General features: G+C 43.2%; 1 protein-coding gene across 1 annotated transcript in view; it reads left to right on the top strand.

The window, feature by feature from the left end:
* Window positions 1-703: 703 nt before the first annotated feature.
* The window catches only part of TASOR2 (transcription activation suppressor family member 2), an 80121-nt gene continuing 60601 nt past the window's right edge, over window positions 704-20223 (top strand). Inside the window, exon 1 of the mRNA XM_044228900.1 lies at window positions 704-1168. The gene's annotated coding sequence lies outside the window, so the exon portion shown is untranslated. The remainder of the gene's footprint in view (window positions 1169-20223) is intronic.

The raw sequence follows: 20223 nt of genomic DNA, 5'->3' as shown, positions 1-20223 counted from the left end.
GTTTCTCAGAGTCCAGAGCCCCTCATGGTTCCTCTCCCCCTCCGATTTCCCCCAACTCACTTTTCCTTTCCTTCTTCTAATGTCCTCCGTGTTATTCCTCATGTCCCACAAGTAAGTGAAACGATATAACTTTCTCTGCTTGATTTATTTCAGCATAATCTCTAGTCCCCTCTATTTTTAAGGCTAACACTCTTTCAAGGTTATTCTTGAGTTACTAAATTAAAAGATTTTACTGATGTCACTTTGGGTCAAGACAATTCTCATCAGTGCACCCTTAGGAGACACAATAGGGCCAAACACCACAGCCCCCAGGGAACCAGCTGCTGGAACCCACGCAAACTCCTCACGGCGACTACAGGTCTTCTCTACGTCTTCCGCATCCGGCCACGCACCAACTCCTGGAGACACCAGGCCCTGCTTCGTCCCGCCCCCAGCTACCCAGGCCGGACTCAGTCCTCCAATCCCAGGGCGCGCTGCAGCCTCGCGCCTGCGCACCGGAGAGAGGCGAGCGCCGCGTGGACGCCGGCCGCAGTCCGCGCCTGCGCTTTGGCTTCTCCTCAGTGATTGGCTCCCGCCGTTTGCCACGGTTTAGTTTTCACTTTCTCTTTTTTTTCCCTCCCCCCTCTCCCCCCTCTCCCCCCCTTCTTTTCCCGGGGCCAGAGGTTTCACTTCCGGTTTTCTGCATCTGTGTCTCGGATAATCGGCATGTTCTCTCAGGCGGCGGCGTGTCCCGGGGAGCGTTCCTTCCTAGGACCGTGCGCGAGAAGAACGACGTCTGGCTGACGAGCGCGGTGGTGCCTGCGGGCTGGGAGCCTGGGCGCCAGGCTCGCGTGCCCCGCGCCGGCGTCTCGGGGCCGCCGGGCGCTCCCGGCTCTGGGGCCGAGGGGAAGCCCGGGCGGCGACGTGGAGGGTCCTGCGCGCCCCTGAAGCGCCGGAGCAGACGGCGCCGAGGGCGCCCGCTGGAGAGCCCGCGGGCGGAGGGTCGCTCCGGGTCGGGCAGCGGGCGGAGCGCGGCCGGTGCCTGCTGGAGCGCGGCCGCGCCTGTCACGTTTGGCCGCGGGGGACCGAGAGGGGACGTGCACGCGTGGAGACGCGGACGCCGGGAGCATGGGGAAGAGCCTGGGCAGCGGCGTCAGATCCCCGGGGGCGGCGGCCGCGCGGGGGACAGGTAAGCCTTCGCCGCCGGGGCCGCTGCTGCTGGTGCCCCGGGGCGGGGTCGCAGCGGCCCCCACCTGCCGGGCGCAGGGCTCGGCTAGCGCGTGGGCCTCGGTGGGGGTCGGCCGGGGCCCCGCGGCTGCCTCGCACAGAGCCGTCCACGCTGCGAGCGGCGCGGCGCGCTCCCGTGGTGCTGCTGCCTGGCCGGCTCGCGCTGTTCTCGGGGTGACGGCGCGGGCGCGGGCGCCGGCTTTCAGCGCGGCCTCGGCGGAGCGGCGGACGGGATGAGCCGACTTGGTCACAGCCCGTGGCGGTTCCCGCTGTCGCTCACGCTTCCACCCGGGCTTGACTCTGCGACGTCCGAACTTCGCGCGGCGGGAGCCCGTCCTTCCCCTGGAGGCAGGGCGTCCGCACCGCCGAAGCCGCGCGGCCGAGTGGCCGGTCGGAGCACTGTGGACCGGCCTGAGGGCAAGGCTGCCCCCCGCGTCCGCGTCTCGGGGCTGGCGCGGTCGTGGACCCACGTTTCTCCTTCACAGTCGTTCTCGAGGGAAGGAAGGGTCTGCCCCGGGGGCGGGGGTCGTGGAGCAGAAAGGTCAGGGAGTGCACCGGGGGCCGTCGCTCCGGGGGGCCGTGCCCCCCACCCCGCGGTTAGCCGAAGCGCCACCCGGCAGCCGGTGTAGACGAGCGTGGAGGTTAAGCTCGGACCTCGAGGCAGACGCTTGGGAAACCCTCTGGTTTGACTCCGTGCCTGTCGCTCCGAAGCGCAGGAGTTCAGGCGCACGTGTCCCACGCGGCTTTTCCCCGGTGCGGCCGGACGGCGGGCCGTGGAGGACGCGGTGGGCTTCGCTGCTGAGCGACTGGACGTTGCCGTCGCCCCTGGTGGGGCCGCCCGCGGTGTTCTCCTGGGGAAGCTCTGGAAGGGGCAAGGGCGTGACGCGAATGCAGAGGCTCTGAGGTCGGCGGTCAGCCCGCCCCGGAGTTTTTGACACCGCAGACCCTCCTGAGCAGCCCGAGAAGGTTTTCTGTTGAAAAGCTGCCTTCCAGAGCCGAGAGCGCCCCGCGATGTGTCCGGCGCAGCGGGCGAGAGCCCCCGGTGGAGAGAAGGAACAAGGGACAGGTGCCCTTCATTCTCCCGAGGAAGACCGAGAACAGCGTTTGAAGTTGGGGGTTTTCAGGACGTTGACCCGAATGTAACCAGTTCTCTTTGAAAAGAACTCCATTAGGAGCATCTCCTGTGCTCCAGACATAGATGCTTACATGAATTAAAATCCCCAAAGTGCCTAAAAAGTTGCCTGAGACATAGTGTTTAACAAGTGTAGTTGTGTTTTGTTTTGTTTTTATTAAAGATTTTACTTATTTGACAGACAGAGATCACAGGTAGGCAGAGAGGCAGGCGGAGTGAGCTGAGGGGGAAGCAGGCTCCCGGCCGAGCAGAGAGCCCGATGCGGGGCTCCATCCCAGGACCCTGGGACTATGACCTGAGCCGAAGGCAGAAACTCTAACCCACTGAGCCACCCAGGCGCCTCTAAAAATGTAGTTTTGATATCTGCTTAGTATAATAAAGTAGGTGTGCTATCTTTATCAAACCAGTCTTTAATTTTTGCTGGATATTTATCGTCGAGTTTTCCTCTATAACTAACAATGATAGTATTTCTGTAGAGTTGGTTCCCTATGAAAATGCTGGAGAACGATGCTGTGGCATTCTTCTCAAATATCCTACCCTTTAATAAAATCCACTCTCAAAAGCTATGCCTTATCTCGCTGCCAACCAGCACGAATGGTAACAGTATTTCTTTAACATCTTACTAATTTTTCTAATAACTGGAAGTAACTTCTCATTTTAATTTTTATCTTCTTTGGGTGATAAAAAAGAAATATCTTGACTGGGTCATATCCTTTTTTTAAAAATTGCATTGTGAATTTTTTTTGACCCATTTACCTATTACCACACCATTTTAATTATTGTACTTTTGTAATATATCTTGCTGCTTTCTTTTGAAAAAAGCTTTGGGCGTTCCTTGGCATTTTTCTTCCAGATGATGTTTAGAACCATCTTTCCAAGTTCCGTAAACAATCTTGTTGGGATATTGTTTGTGATTGCTTTGAATTTATAGATTAATTTGAGAAAATGCATTTGAGTTTTTCCTTCTAGGATAGTAGGTATGTCTCTTTGTTTCTTCTATTAAAATTTTTGTTGTGAAGTTACCGTTTTTATGTACAAGTTTTTTGTTTGTTTTAAGTATATCTGTGTACGTAGCTTAAAAGGATATCTAAGTGCCTTAGAAGCTTTGGTGTGTACCTCTCCCCAGAAGCAGTGTATTGCTACTGCCGTCACACTGGTCATCCTCAATTTTTCTCTGGCCTTTCTGTACAGTTTTTTCACATATATATTTTTTTAAATCAAGCTGTTTGTTTTCTTTCCCCTGTTTTTGAGCTTTATCTGTGAATTACGTAAATATTGGGTTTTTGAGATTCATCATTGCTGAAGCATATGTCTGTAGTTCAGCAGTTGAGAAGCTTTTTGGTCTTACGACTTCCTTTATGATTTTAAAAACTATTGAGAACCTTAAAGATCTTTCATTTATGTTGGTTATATCATTAGATACTAAAACTGATTGATCTTAAATATCGTAGATATGGCATGTATTGGTGTATTTATTGGTACCTCTTAAAAAATGACACACCTGCTACATCTTAATGTAAATAACATTTTAATGAAAAGACTTTTCCAAAAAAATTAGTCACGAGTGGCATTGTTTTAACATTTTCACAAATATATATATTTTTAAAGATTTTATTTATTTATTTATTTGACAGAGATGACAAGTAAGCAGAGAGGCAGGCGGGGTGGGGAGGAAGCAGGCTCCCTGCTGAGGACCCACCCAATGTGGGGCTCCATCCCAGGACCCCAAGATCATGACCTGAGCCGAAGGCAGAGGCTTAACTCACTGAGCCACCCAGGTGTCCCATTTTCACAATTTTTTTTAAAAGATTTTATTTATTTATTTGAGAGAGAAAGAGGTCACAGGTAGGCAGAGAAGGAGGCGGGGCGGGGCGGGGGGAAGCAGGCTCCCCACTGATCAGAGAGCCTGATGGGGGCCTTGATCCCAGAACCCTGAGCTCATGACCTGAGCCAAAGGCAGAGGCCCAACCCACTGAGCCATCTAGGTGCCCTTAAATAAAGATTTTATTTGAGAGAGAGAGTGAAGGAGAAAGAAGGGGAGCAGAAGCAGGGGGAGAGCAGAGGGAGAGGGACAAGAAGACTCCTCACTGAGCAGGGAGCCCAATGCGGGGCTCGATCCCAGGACCCTGAGCCTATGACCTGAGCTGAGGGCAGACGCTTAACCCACTGAGCCACCCAGGAGCCCCTGTTTTCACAAAAATTTTTAACGATTTAGTTTCATGTCTGCTTCTGCATTCAGTCTGTTGCAATATATTGTTATGGTTGAAAGTATATGAAGAAAATCCAGACTCATCTGTGTATTTAGAAAAGGGAGGCATGTTTTCATAAACTTATAGGTTTCAGCGAATATCAGATAAAAATAAAACTAACAGTTTCTTTAAAGGTTAGCTGCAGTGTAAAATTTGAAGCCATGTCAGTGAACTTCTCAAACTCTGTGACATGAAAACCCATTGGTCTGTCTTGCACTTTGAAGGGTTCTTTCATCCACACATTGATCAAATGGTAAATACTAGTTCTTTGAGTTCTGTAGATCTCTCAGATGATGACACATTTCAGTAGAGATCAGAAAACCCACCCAAGTACCATCACCACTTTGGGAACCACTGCTACAATTCACAATTTTCATTGTAGAACGATGGTCTACTCTAAGAACATATTATAAATGGATTATATACTTAGTTGTTTTATTCTTTATGAACATAATGGTTATTTACAACATGGGGCTATTATAATTAGTGCTGCCATAAATATTCTTGTCATCCTCAACTGCATATATATGATACTTGGACATGTTAGTAGTGGAATTGCTGGATCCGTTAGGAGGGTATGTGCATGTTCAATTTCATTAGATAAATGTCTAACTTTTCCCAAATGGTATTTCTGATTTATACACCACTAATTTTGAATGAAACCTCCCATTACTTCCCATTCTCTCCATGTATGGCATTGTCCAGCTTTTTACTTTTTGCTGGTCTCATGGAAATATTATTGTGGCTTTCAACTGCATTTCTGAGATTACAGAAAACAAGTTAAATATTTTCTTCTGTGTAATGTTTAGTCATGTTTTTGCCACTTTTTCTATTGGGTACTTGTTTTATTAATATGTATAAATTTTTATTTTTTACTTTTTAATATTTTATTTATTTATTTGACAGAGAGAGATCACAGATAGGCAGAGAGGCAGGCAGAGAAGGGGAAGCAGGCTCCCCGCTGAGCAGAGAGCCTGATGCGGGGCTCCATCCCAGGACCCTGAGATCATGACTTGGGCCGAAGGCAGAGGCTTTAACCCACTGAGCCACGCAGGCGCCCCTGTATGAATTTTTAAAACATCTGTTATATATGCTCGTTGAACTCTTCCTGTTGCTTAAAAAATTACTAGAATAATTTATTTTCACAATTAAAAAATACATAAAGATCATACGAAGAAAAATCTTTTCTTTCCTGTGCCTATCCAACTCATTCCCCAGTGTTTTTTTATTTCTCTTAACCTGATTTGTTCTATGCTACATTTTTTCCCTTCCATTTATCAGATTCTGGAAATCTTCACAAAGCAGTGTATAGGTAGCATGCTTATTCGACAGCATAGGAAAACAGTTTCTCATTGTGTGGCTGTACCAGTTTATTTAACTGGTCTGTAGTAGATAATCAGTTTCTGGTCTTTTGCTGTTAAAAACAATGGTGCATGGAGAATTTTTGTATAGTTGTCATTTTGTATGTGAGCAGCTATTTCTGTACCACTAATTTCCAGAGTGGTGGTACTGAGTTAAAGGTTAAATGCCTTTGAAATTTTGAGAAATACTGCCAAACTGCTTTTTCTTGGAATTTTGCATGTTTACCTGCAGTGTATTGCAATGATGCCTTGTTCAACTTGTGTTCTTTGGTAGTTTGATAAATCAGTTTACGGATAATTATGACTGAGTTTGAACATCTTTTCATATGTTTAGAGGCCTTTTCCCCCCCTCTGTGTACTATTCATGTCCCTTGTCCATTTCTTTTTTTTTTTTTAAGATTTTATTTATTTATTTCACAGAGAGAGAGACAGCAAGAGAGGGAACACAAGCAGAGGGAGTGGGAGAGGGAGAAGCAGGCTTTCTGCAGAGCAGGGAGCCTCAGGACCCTGGGATCATGACCCGAGCCGAAGGCAGACGCTTCACTGACTGAGCCACCCAGGTGCCCCCATTTCTTGGGGTCGTTGGACTATTGGACATTTTTTTTTTTAAGGATTTTATTTATTTCTTTATTTGTCAGAGAGAGAATAAGCAGGGGGATCAGCAGGCAGAGGGAGAAGCGGACTCCCTGCTGAGCAAGGAGCCCAATGCAGGACTTGATGCCAGGACCCTGGGATTAGGACCTGAACTAAAAGCAGATGCTTAATGGACTGAGCCACCCAGTATCCCTGGACTTTTTTTTTTTTTTAAGGTTTTATTTATTTATTTGACAGAGAGATCACAGATAGGCAGAGAGGCAGGCAGAAAGAGAGGGAGAGGGACGCAGGCTCCCTGCTGAGCTCAGAACCTGATGTGGGACTCTATCCCAGGACCCTGAGATCATGACCCGAGCTGAAGGCAGCGGCTTAACCCACTGAGCCACCCAGGCGCCCCTCTCCCTGGACTTTTTTACATGCTCTGGGTACTAATCCTTAGGTAGTTAAATGGGTTGCAAATACCTTTTCTCTCTCTTTTTGTGATGTTTTTTGATGAATTGAAGTTAATTTTAAAGATTTTCATTTTGTGTCTATCTATTTGGAATTGTTAATCGTGGGTAGATAGGAGTATAAATAAAATTTAACTTTATTCTCAGGTAGATAACCAGTCGTGGTAGAATTTACCATTGAATCCACTTAGGTCTGAAGTTTTTTGGGTGGCAAATTTTTGACTAGTGATTTAATTTTTTTTAGTGGTTACATGGTTTACTCAAGATTTGAAAAGAATTGTCACAGTTACTTAGATTTTTTAGGTCTCTGTTTTGTCTGAATTTTTAATATTTATGGTTGTTAACAGTGCGCTCGTGCTATCTTTAATGTGTGAAGCATATGTAATTATGTCTCCTTTTCTCAGTTTTGGTATTGAATATTTCTCCCTTCTGTGCTGTTAATTCATCTTGCTTGTAGTTTATCACTTGTGCTTTGTAATTTTCTCTTTAATGCATTTCTTTTTGTGTTTTTTAAATTCATTTATTTTGAAATAGCTGTAGAGTCATGCACTTGTATGTTTTAGATGTCTCTTTTAAGAGCATCTGTTGGAATTTTTTAATGCAGTTTTAAAGCATTTCAGCTGAGACATCTAGCCGATTTACACTCACTGTAATTACTCTTATTTTGTGCTTTCTTTTTGCCCTGGCTAGTCTATATTTCTTTCTCCTGTTAGTTTTTTATTTTTTGAAATTAAAAAAATTTTTTTTTGTCAGAGAAAGCGCACGCACGAGCACACAAGCAAAGGGAGCAACAGGCAGAGGGAGAAGCAAGCTCCTTGCTGAGTAAGGATCCCCAAGTGTGACTCGATCCCAGAACCCTGGGATCACAATCTGAGCCCAAGACAGCCACTTAGCTGACTGAGTCACCCAGGCGCCCCCCCCTTCTGTTATTTTTTTTTTTAAGATTTTATTTGTTTATTTGTTTATTTGACATATAGAGATCACAAGCAGGCAGAGAGGCAGGCAGAGAGAGAGAGAGAGAGGGAAGCAGGCTCCCTGCTGAGCAGACTCGATCCCAGGAGCCTGAGATCATGACCTGAGCCAAAGGCAGCGGCTTAACCCACTGAGCCACCCAGGCGCCCCACCTTCTGTTATTTTTTAAATATCGATTTAATATCTCTAGCATTCCGTTTTCCCCATGTACTAGTTTGGAAAATAGGCTCTCTTTTTTGGTTTTTATAATTCTCTTAGAAATATCATGCATTCTTGACTTTTCAAAAATCTAAAAATACAAAAACAAAAACAAAAAAACACAACCAGCCAAACAAAAAACCCCAATAGTTTTACCTTCCTCTTAGATGGTACCAGAACTGTAGAAGCTTGACTTCATTCAGTCCCTTCATGGCTTATATGTTATCATACGTTTTAATATTTTTAAGCACTATTCTTACTGGACAGAAGGGGGCCTGTTTAGAATTATTGTTGTGTTTTACAGTCAGTGCTTATTTACATTTCCCACATTTTAACTTCTTTTCTCTATGGCTTCTTTTATCTTTTAGAACATCAGTTTAGGGCCATTTTCCTTCTGCTCAAAGCATATCCTTTGGGATGGCTTTTTTGTTGTTGAAGGATTGCTTGGTGATGAACTCTTTCCAGTTTTGTTTACCTGAAAGTATCTCTGTTTCACTGTCGTTTGCGGAAGATGCTTCTGCTCAGTAATGCGGTTTAGGTCGGCTGCTGCTGAGCATACTCGTACATCTTATCCCTCTTTTGTTTGTCTTTTCCACTATTGCCCCTGAGAAGTCAGCTGTGTCTCAGTTGTTTTTTCTCTGGCTACTTTGGTATTCTTCTCTTTGTGTTCAGCGCTGTGCTAGTTCAATGAGGTGTATCTGGCTACTTTGGTATTCTCTTTGTGTTCAGCGCTGTGCTAGTTCAATGCAGTGTATCTTTACCTTGCTGGGGATTGTTTGGCTTCTTATATCTGTAAACGGGAGGTATTTTGAAATGTGTTTATTAGCTATTCATAAATCCTGAACTGTGAATTTCCATTTCTGCTGACCTGTCCGTATAAAAGTATAAATCAGTCTTTTTTCATCTACATAGTATGTATTTTTTCCTGTCCTTTTGCTTTTCTCTTCACTTTGTTTCCCACAGTTCCACCAACAGAATGCATTGCCAGACTTGTGGATACCTGATAATCTGATAAGTGAGAAGTAAAATCTGACAATAAAACTCTAGACCTAGTCTTTTGGGGGAAGGGGTAGGACTAGGACTCCTCTTTCAGTTTTTTCATCATAATTGGTTTATTTAGATGTTTCTTTTGTTTCAATCAGTGTTGGCAAATTATATTTTTATAGTTTTCAAATTGATTAGTATAAATTGTGTATGACATTTATAATTTTAGAAATGCTTTCTCTGTATTTGTGATAATAATCTTTTGTTTTGCTTTTTAATTTTTCTTTTTTGAATATATTTGCTAAGAGATTATTTCATTTATTCTAAAAGTAACAGTTTTTATTTTTATTGGTTAACTCAGTTGGCCTTTTGTTTTTGTTTTAAATTTAGCTTCTCTTTTTAACATTACTGCTTTTAGCATAAGAAATGTGTCTGGAGCCTACTTTGTTTTCCCTTAACAAGGGAAGGAGAATTGGAGAATTAAATCCCTTGCTTATATTCTGTGTAAAGACTCACTACCGGGGCGCCTGGGTGGCTCAGTGGGTTAAGGTGCTGCCTTCAGCTCAGGTCATGATCTCAGGGTCCTGGGATCGAGTCCCCCTCGGGCTCTCTGCTCAGCAGGGAGCCTGCTTCCCTCTCTCTCTCTCTCTCTCTGCCTGCCTCTCCATCTACTTGTGATTTCTCTCTGTTAAATAAATAAATAAAATCTTTTTTAAAAAAAAGACTCACTACCTTCCTTGGCATGGTGAAATAGACCCTGTTTAGAACCTTTGAATACACACCTGCTCCCTGCCTGGTTAGAAGAATGCTCGAGGCCCCAACTTCCGGGATTTAGTTTGACCAGTGTGACTGTTTGCTTTAGGTGATCCCCTACTTCTCTGTGAGCCACTGTCAGTGAACAGGCCTATTCTTTGCCCAGGACTTTCAGGATGGGATATTTCTAGGGGTGTGAGCAGTAAAAAAAAGTCATCCTTTTATGGCATGCGTTAGGTCACTTTCTCTTTCATCATCTGTAATCAAAAGAATCCAAAGCAGGTTTTAAAATGTAATTGTCCCTGAGAAAAATTTATTGTTAGGATTTTCTTTTAAAAGGTACAAAACTGGTTAAGCATCTGCCTTCGGCTCTGGTCATGATCCTGGGGTCCTGGGATCAAGCCCGGAATCGGGCTCCCTGCTTAGTGGGAAGCCTGCTTCTCCCTCTCCTACTCCCCCTTCTTGTGTTCCTCTCTCGCTGTGTCTCTCTCTGTCAAATGAATAAATAAAATTTTTTTTTAAAAAGAGGTACAAAATTACTTAGCAGTGTCCTTGCAATAAAATACATTGGTGCGTTTAATGCAGCCATCTCGCTGCAAGCTGATAGTTTAAAGCACAGATTAGGAGCGCCCGTGTGGCTCATTCAGTTGAGTGTCTGCCTTGGGCTCAGGTCACGATCTCAAGGCTCCCTGCTGGGTGGGGAAGCAGACGCTTCTCCCTTTCTCTCTGCCTCTCCCCCAGCTTGTGCTCCCTGCCTCAAATAAATAAATAAAACCCTTTTTAAAAAAATAAAGCACAAATTAGTAAATCCAGTTTGATAAGGAGCCAGAAAAAGGTCAGTTACGTCTAAAAATGACACATATAAACTTTGAAATAGTTACAATGAAAGGTGCATAACATGAATGTGGAAAGTATGGTCTCTAAAGAGTTTACGTAGCGTAGCAAGAGAGAAAACTCAGCAGATATAAGATTATAAGCATCTATTTACTATATAAAAATACTTTTTACTGTGAGGTTGGATTCTGAGGATTGTTAAAACAATCTTCAGTATTTGAATATTAAGTCCAAAAGTAAATATGCCACAGTTAAATGAAAAAGTCATAGTACATGGGTATGTCTCATTTTACACAATGGATATAATCCTCCGAAAATGTTTTTTCAAAAAACGATTTCTTTTCCTTTGGATATACTAAATACTCAAAGTGTGTTTGCTATTTTAAATAGTACATAGTCAGTCTACATGATTCTTTATGAATTTAAGTGAATTTTGTGAGTTAAGATTTTCCCTCTGTGTTTTCTATATGTACAGCATAATGGTGGTAATGATTTTCTAGGATCTCCTGAACAGATTTTCCTCTAGCAAATGCAGATATGGTCAGGAAATGCAGGTACATGTCTTCAGTAACTTTGTTAAAGCATGAGCCAAAAGTAAAGATGTCCTTAGGTCAGACCAAATACTTCATGCCCCCGAATAGTTTTATTTTTTGTAGGTTTTGTTGGGGCTGCCTGGCTTAGTGGGTGAGCACCCCATCCTGACCACAAGTGCTGATACCAGCATCTCCCGGGGATCTGTGGAGCGCTTAAAATCATTCAGTGGACCTTCTGTTTTTGTAAATCATACAGCAAAGCCCCATGAAACTGTAGCTGGTGAATTTATATAGACGATAATGGGAACGGTTTATAGGGGCACCGATTCAGAGTAATTGGGGATCACTGTAGTGTACGGATGTGGGTGTCAGATTAGGTCCGGGACTTGCAATCCGTCATCATTATAGCATCATTCCTGAGAGCCTGTGGGCAAGATCCTTGAAGGAATTGAAGCTGGGAGCACGCCCCGTAAAATAGCAAACACCCGAGAGAGGGCATTGGGAGACCTCAGAGGAAGGAAGACCAAGGGCACTCTGCTTGTTCGACCAGCCCTCGAACTAGATTGCAGCTCCCACGAACCCCCTACCCGGTTCTGTGGCTGAGGTTCTGGGGTCTGCGCCTGCCTTCCGCGGGCTCGCGGTCGGCGGCCCTCGTTGACTTTTAAAAGGTGCCGCCCCGCGCGGCCCCGGCCACCGCACTGGACTTCGCTGGTGGGAGGGGGCCGACAGGCCGGCGGCAGAGGCGCAGCCCCCTCCCCCACGCACCATGAGGTGAGGCTCCCCGCTGCTGCCAGGACACCCGACCCGGCCAGCGGGCGGTCTTCCTTAGAGCTGGGTGCAGAGGAGGCTGGGAGGGGGACAGACTCGGTGTTTGACCTTCGGAGTGAAGCTTCGGTGGGGCCGCCAGGACAGGTTGGATGGTACGGACAGGGTTACCGAACTCCTTTGCTCCCAGCTCCTCACTGGATTCTCTGAGTGTCCGAGTGAGGAAAGCCTTGCCTCCTTACAGCTCTGCTGGGGTCTAGATTTACAGTATTCTAGGTCATCTTTTGAAATGTAAAACAGTGAGTACCCGTATTTTGCCCTTATAGCAAAGGTCATTGGTTTTTATTCCTTGTGTGTATGATTATCTGTGCGTTAGAAAACATTTAAACTTTTGCACATGGCAAATTTCTTTATATTTTTAAAAAATTTTATGAAACTCTTATTCTACAGTATTTTCTTTTTTTTAAAAAAAGATTTTATTTATTTATTTGACAGAGAGAGATCACAAGTAGGCAGAGAGGCAGACAGAGAGAGAGAGGGGGAAGCAGGCTCCCTGCTGAGCAGAGAGCCCAATATGGGGCTGGATCCCAGGACCCTGAGATCATGACCTGAGCTGAAGACAGAGGCTTAACCCACTGAGCCACCCAGGTGTCTTAAGTTACTTTATTTTTTTAATGTTATTATAGAAATCTTTTTTTTTCTTTTGTAATTTTTATTTAAATTCTGGTTAGTTAACATATAATAGTGGTTTCAGTAGAATACAGTGCTTCATCACTTACATACGACACCCAGTGCTCATCATAACAGGCGCCCTCCTTAATACCCATCTTCTACCCACCTCCCTCCATCAACTCTTGGTTTGTTTTTTATTCTTAACAGTCTCTTATGGTTTGCTTCCTTCTCCCTCTCTCTCTCCCTTTTCCCCCCTTCCTGTATGTGTATCTGTTTTGTTTCCTAAATTCCACATACGAGTGAAATCATATGGTATTTGTCTTTCTCTAACTTACTTTGCTTAGCGAATATAAACTAGCTTCATCCACATCATTGCAAATAGCAAGATTTCATTCTTTTTGATAACTTAGTAATATTCCATGTAAATATATATAACACAACTTCTTTATCCATTCATCATTCGATGGACACTGGGGCTCTTTCCATAATGTCCATAATTTGGCTGTTGTTGATAATGCTGCTATAAACATGTGCCCCTTCAAATCTGTGTTTTTGTATCTTTGGGTAAATACCTAGCAGTACAATTGCTGGGTCATAGGGTAGCTCTATTTTTAACTTTTTGAGGAACCTCCACACTGTTCTCCAGAGCGGCTGCACCAGTTTGCATTCCCAACAGCGGTGTAGGAGGGTTCCCCTTTCTGCACATTCTTGCCAACACCTGTTGGCCTGTTTTGTTAATTTTAGCCATTCTGATAGGTGTGAGGTGGTATCTCATCTTTTTTTTTTTTTTTTTTTAAGATTTTATTTATTTATTTGAGAGGGGCCAGGGGAGGGAACAGAAGCAGGAGAGGGAGAGGGAGAAGCAGATTCTGCTGAACAGGAAGCCCGACACGGGGTTTGATCCCAGGACCCTGAGATCATGACCAGAGCTGAAGGCAGCCACTTAACTGACTGAACCCCCCTAGGCGCCCATCTCATGGTGGTTTTGATTTGTATTTCCCTGATAATGAGTAATTTGAGCATCTTTTCATGTCTTTTAGCCGTCTGGATGGCTTTGGAAAAGTGTTTATTCATGTCTTCTGTCTAATTCTTAATGGGGTTATTTGTTTCTTGGGTGTTGAGTTTGAGAAGTTCCTTATAGATTTTGGATACTAACCCTTTATCAGATACGTAATTTCCGTTATCTCATTCCATAGGCCGCCTTTTAATTTTGTTGATTATTTCCTTTGCTGTGCAGCATTTTATCTCTGTGTCCCAAGAGTTTATTTTTGCTTTTGTTTTCTTTGCCTCCAGTGATGTATCAAGTAGGAAGTTGCTCCAGCCGAGGTCAAAAAGGTTGCTGTCTGTGTTCTCCTCTAGGATTTTGATGGTTTCCTGTCTCACATTTAGAACTTTAATCCATTGTGAATTTCTTTTTGTGTATGGTGTAAGGAAATGGTCCAGTTTTATTCTTTTGCATGTATATAGCTGTGCAGTTTTCCCAGCAACATTGTTGAAGAGACTCTCTTTTTCCCAGTAGACGTTCTTCCCTGCTTTGCGCAGGATCAGTCGGCCATAGAGCTGAGGGTCTATTTCCGGGCTTTCTGTTCTGTTCCACTGTTCCATGTGTCTGTTTTTGTGCCAGTGCCTTACTGTCTTGATGACTAGAGCTTTGTAATGTAGCTTTAAGTCCAGAATCATGATGCCTCCAGCTTTGCTCTTCTTTTTCAGGATTACTTTGGCTATTCAAGGTCTTTTGTGGTTCCCTAGAAATTTTAGGGTTGGTTATTCTAGCTCTGAAAAATGCTCTTTTTGATAGTTTGTATTTTGATACGGATTGCATTAAATGTGCAGATTGCTTTGGGTAGTGCAGACATTTTAACAGTCTTTATTTTTCTAATCCATGAGCATGTAGGTTTTTTTTCCCGTTTCTTTCATAAATGTTCTATAGTTTTCAGAGTACAGGTCTTTTACCTCTTTGGTTAAGTCTTAGGTGTTTTACTGTTTTTGTTTGGTGCAGTTGTAAATGGGATTGATTCCTTTATTCCTTTCTGCTGCTTTATTATCGGTGTACAGGAATGCAACAGATTTCTGTACAAGGAACCAGTTCTTGGTTTCAACAAAACCTGTTTTGTTTGTTGTTTCTTTATCATTTATTTCTTCTGTAATCTTATTTCCCTTTTGGTGCGTTTAGGCTTTATTTGCTGTTCCTTTTCTTGCCTCTTAAGGTGTAAGGTTAGGTTGTATATTTGAGATTTTTCTTGGTTCTTGAGGTAGGCCTGTATTGTGATATACTTTCTTCTTAGGGACTGCCTTTGCTGCATCCCAAGGGTATTCGACTGTCATCTTTTCATTTCCATTTGCTTCCATGTTTTTTTTTTTTTTTTTTTTTTAGTTTTTCTTTAATTTCCCAGTTAACCTATTCATTCTTTAGTAGGATGTTTTTTAATCTCCGTGTATCTGTCTTTCCAAATTTTTTTCCTGTGGTTGACTTCAAATTTCATAGTGTTGTGGTCTGTAAATATACATGGTATGATCTCAGTCTTTTTGTGCTTGTTGAGGGCTGATTTGTGACCCAGTATGTGATCTGTTCTGGTGAAAGTTCCTTGTGCAGGTAAGAAGAATGTATATTTTTGTTGCTTTAGGATGAAATGTTCTAAATATATCTCATAAGTCCATCTGACCCAGTATGTTTCAAAGCCATAGTTTCCTTTTTGATTTTCTGCTTAGGTATCTGTCCATTATGGTGAGTGGGGTGTTAAAGTTCCTTACTATTACTATATTATTATCAATGAGTTTCTTTATGTTTGTTATTGATTGTTTGGTATATCTGGGTGCTCCCAAGTTGGGTGCATAAATATTTACAGTTGGTATAGCTTCGTGATGGGCCCTTCTTCATTTCTTGTTACAGTCTTGGGCTTAAAATCTTGTTTGTCCCATATAAATTTGGCTACTCCAGCTTTCTTTTGGTGTGGTAGGGTGTTTTTCTATGTTATTAAATCAACAGCTTTTATTTGGGAGCATCTTAATTTGATTTTTAGATTAAGTATGGCAAAAAGTGCATAAATTTTAAAAATACTCTGCAGCAACAAAAATTTACACATTATAAGGCATAATATAAATACGTATATAGTAACTTTGTTTTGACAGTCTGACATTTGGCTCTCCTACCTTATCCCACAATCAGTGGCCCCTCTGTGATTGTTTTACTTTGATTTATTAATGTGGTTAGTTAAATTTATGGATTTCCTGTTTATTGAACCAATTCTTTTTTTTTTTTTTAAAGATTTTATTTATTTATTTGACAGAGAGATATCACAAGCAGATGGAGAGGCAGGCAGAGAGAGAGAGAGAGAGAGAGAAGCAGGCTCCCTGCTGAGCAGAGAGCCCGATACGGGACTCGATCCCAGGACCCTGAGATCATGACCTGAGCCGAAGGCAGCGGCTTAACCCACTGAGCCACCCAGGCGCCCTATTGAACCAATTCTTAACAATCCTGTGATGAATCTGAATTAATCTCTGTTATTTTAATCTTGGGATAGATTCTCTTTGCCAGTGCATATATTTTAGGATTTTAGCATTAATATTCATACTAGAGAGAACTTTTTAATTTCCTTTTTTAGATTTTGTCAGATTTTGGTACTACATTTAGCTGCTTTATTAAAAAGTTGGGAAGCTTTATTCCTTTTACTGAGTTTTGGTACAGATTAAATAGCATAAATATTATTTACTCTTTCATTTAGTCACCAAATACATGTTTACTATATGCCAGACATTGGGCTGGCTGCTAAGCAATCAGAGGTAAACAAAACAGAAATGGTTTCTGCCCTTACAGGGGCAGGTTTATTAGGGAATTAGCCATTAATGAAGTAGTTATGAATATGTAGTTATAAATCATGACAAGTACTCTCAAAGAAAGGAACAGAGTGCTTTCGAAAGAAATTGAAGAACTTCTGGAGATTGTACTTTTTCTGTATTTGAGGACATGCTTATTGAGTACATATGCACTAAAAGGTAATTCATTTTAAATGAAACATTTATTGAAGATTTGATGTGCACTTTGGTATGTGGTAAATAAAACAAAGTCTTCATTATTGTAGAAGTTAAAATAAAAAATACTGGTAGTCATAGCTACCAGAGTTAGAGGGTCTATTCCACATTTTTTTAATGAAGAAATTAAGACTTAGTTTAAGTAGACACTTCTAGTTTAACATGTCCAGTTGTATACACCCTCTGGAAATCCCACTGAGGTGGCAGTAAAAGAGTAAAGATACAAACTGACAAAAAGAATGGGAAAGTAGATGCCAGGTACAGTCAGCTTTGGGGAACTAGCATGGAGATGGCGAGTCCTGTGTTGCTTTATGGAGTGGGGCTGCCGAAAGCCGAAGAGCAGTCAGTGGGCAAGAAGCCAGCGGACTCCCAGCGGGCTTCCGGCAGCAGCTCAGGATTTGGAAGTTACAAGTACTTCTCAAGGCAAGATGATAGGGTGGCACAGAGGTAGAACGATTAAGTAGTGATTTTGGTAGTTTTGATGCTCTAGACTCCCCTGCTCCTCGCCTCTACACAGTTGCTTAGCTGTCTCCTACCCAGACAGGGCACCGACAGCTCACCCGCGGGAGGCGATCCCATTCAGGGGGCCGAGGCAGCTGGGGTGGAGCAGAGCGCGGACACCAGGATGAGCGCTGAGTGAAGTCGCCGGACTGAGCAGGGAGGCCAGAGCTGCTGGCTGCGTGACTCCTCAGAGCCCGGGGTCGGGCTTGTGCTCCTCCTAAACAAGATCTCGAAGGGTTCTTTCCTGGGGAAACATCAACCCTGGTAAAATATTTAGCGGATACCGTCTTTGGGAGTTCACCTAATTAAATAGCTGCATCACCATCAGATCATGGGAGAGAGAGAAAGAGAGCGAGTGCGAGAGCAGCTGCTCAGAGACCCTGTTCGTGGGCCGGCCTCGTCGTCAGCTGTAAGTGCCTCACGTGCGGACAGCGAAGGATCACCAGCCGTTTGGGGGGGGTCTCTAACATGAAAGAAACCAAACAGGAGGGCTGCCCGGGGGGCTCAGTCGGTTAAGGCTCTGTCTTTGGCTCAGGTCATGATCCCAGGGTCCCTGGATTGAGCCCGGGTAGGGTTTTCTGCTCAGTGGGCAGTTTGCTTCTCCCTCTGCTCCTCCCCCTGCTGGTACTCACTCACTCTTTCAAACAAATAAATAGAAAGAAAGCAAGCAAGCAAGCAAGCAGGAATATACAAGTAGGAAATAAAAGGATCTTGGTAGAAATAGATTTACTGCAGAAGAAACAGAAGAAACTTGAACCAAATAAAACTGTGGTACCTTTAGAGAGAAAAGAAATGACATCTGTGAAAGAAGAGGTTCTATTTTTTAAAAAAGTGAAATTATTCAGGAAACAGAAAAGGTCTCTGTGAGAGCAGAAGAAAATATATAATGATTGGATAATAAAGCTGAAGAATTCTCCCCCAAAATAAAATAGCCACAAGAGTTAGAAAATAAGAGTGAATAAATAAAAGTGGAGAACCAAAGAGGTCTTTTGTCTTATACAGTGGGAGGAAACCATTATTTAAGTCCCGGAACTGGAAGAGGTGAGCGTCTGGTTGAATGGGTCTTCTGTCTGGTGTCCTGAAGAAGAAAACAGGAGAACAAAACCAAATCAAATCACCAGACCGAACCTTTAGTTCCAGAAGGAAGAAGACCAGATTAGTTCTTCATCATTGTACTTCCAGAAAAAAAAAAATGGGAAGGAGGGGAGGTGCCGTGCCCAAACTACACTTTGAACAAGGGCAGGAATAAAAGAAACCCTGTAAACTTGAAATTATATGTAAGTACTGTTGGGAAGCCCCAACAGTTCTGTGAGAAAGGCGGAGTTGTGCAGAGGGGGCATAGCTCAGAAATGACCAGCAGCTGTTTAGTCCAGAAACAGTCCCGTCTTAAGAGAGAATTGCTAAGTACCAGGCTAAGACCGAACAGCTGGACGGTGTCCATTAAGGAAAGCAGAGAGAAATTGGAAAGTGCCTGAGTGGCCCAGAGATCTTAGAATGTGCTAGCGAAATACCCCTAGAAGTGAGTATATGACCTTGGAAAGCAAGGGATGTGGGTCTTGTAGTAATCTTGAAGAGGAAACTGAGCTGGAATTAATAGGCCCTCCTGAACCAGATTACACTTGCAGGTTACAAGAGGATTGGCAACAACAAGTATTATTTTTTCAAAAATCCTTGGATGCAGGAACAGAGAAGGGGGGGGGAGCTCTTAAATTAAGAAACCTAAAAACTTCTCTGATCCCTCCCTACACCCTGAATCTTCTTGTTCGAATACAAAAAAAACCCCAGAAAGAATATGTACAACGTCCTTACAGCGATACAGTGGCAATTGCATTTCTTTGTTGGTTTGTTTTTGTTTTTTTGTAACATAATATTTTTAATATTGAGGTAGAATTCATTGGTTTTTAGTATATTCACAAGGTGTACAGTCATTACCACGATGAGTTGGCGCTGTGAACCCCAGGGCTTTTTTCTCTCCCCCTTGACTTTGAGTTTGGCCATATGACTAGCTTTGGGCAATAATGTCAGGTAGACGTGATAGTATATTAGTTTCAGGCCTAATAAACCTTAAAAGGACTTGGGTATTCTCCACTTATTCTCTGTACCTCTGCCATTTCCATGAGAAAAACATGCCTCCCTAGCTTATTGGTTGAAGGAACGTAGGAGACGTAGCAGGGCTGCCCCAGCTGAGCTAAGCCTAATTCAGCCACGTTGTAGAAGTGTGAGCAGTAGTAGATGATTGTGACTATAAGCTACTGAATTTTGAGATGGTTTGTTACTAAGCAGTAGTTAACTGATAGAAATGTATAAGAAAAGGCTAAGGTGGGGGGGGGGATGTGCATCACACACAGTTTTCTACAGATGACAAGAAAAGCCCCGAATACTGGTAAGTGTAGATCAGGGCTGGGCAAGTGACTGCATTTGCCTGTTTTTAAATAAAGTTTTATTAGAACCTAGTCACTTTTCCATTCATTTACACATTGTCTGTGGCTGCTTTTATGCTTCACCAGCAGAACTGAGTCTTTGTAACAGAGACTGTGTGCTCACAGTCCTAAAATATTTACTGTCTGGCCCTTCATGAAGAAGCTTGTGGACCTCTTGAAGTAGATGAAAAGTGACCTAAAATCCGAACATAAACTTAAAAATAAGCTCCACACTTATTTGGATGGAAGGATAGTAACAAGTGTCAGCAGTGATGTGGAGAAAGTAGAACTTTCCATGCACTGCTAATGAGAAGGTAAAATGGTGCAGTCACTTTGGAAAACAGAATAGCAGTTCTCCAAATGGTTAAACATAGATTTATCATGGTTCAGCCGTTCTCTTAGGTATATACTCAGGAGAAATGAAAAAATGTCCGCACAGAAACTTGTACATTAACATTCATAGTATTGTAAATAATACCCCAAAAGTTGAAACATCCCAAATGTCCATCAGTTGGTGATTGGATAAAAGAAAATGTGGTATATCCAGAAAGTATCATTTTCCTCTAAATGA

This window comes from Neovison vison, chromosome 12, assembly GCF_020171115.1.
Source record: "Neovison vison isolate M4711 chromosome 12, ASM_NN_V1, whole genome shotgun sequence".
Taxonomy (NCBI): domain Eukaryota; kingdom Metazoa; phylum Chordata; class Mammalia; order Carnivora; family Mustelidae; genus Neogale; species Neogale vison.
Note: the sequence above shows the minus strand (reverse complement) of the source record. Positions and strands in the feature narration are given on the sequence as shown.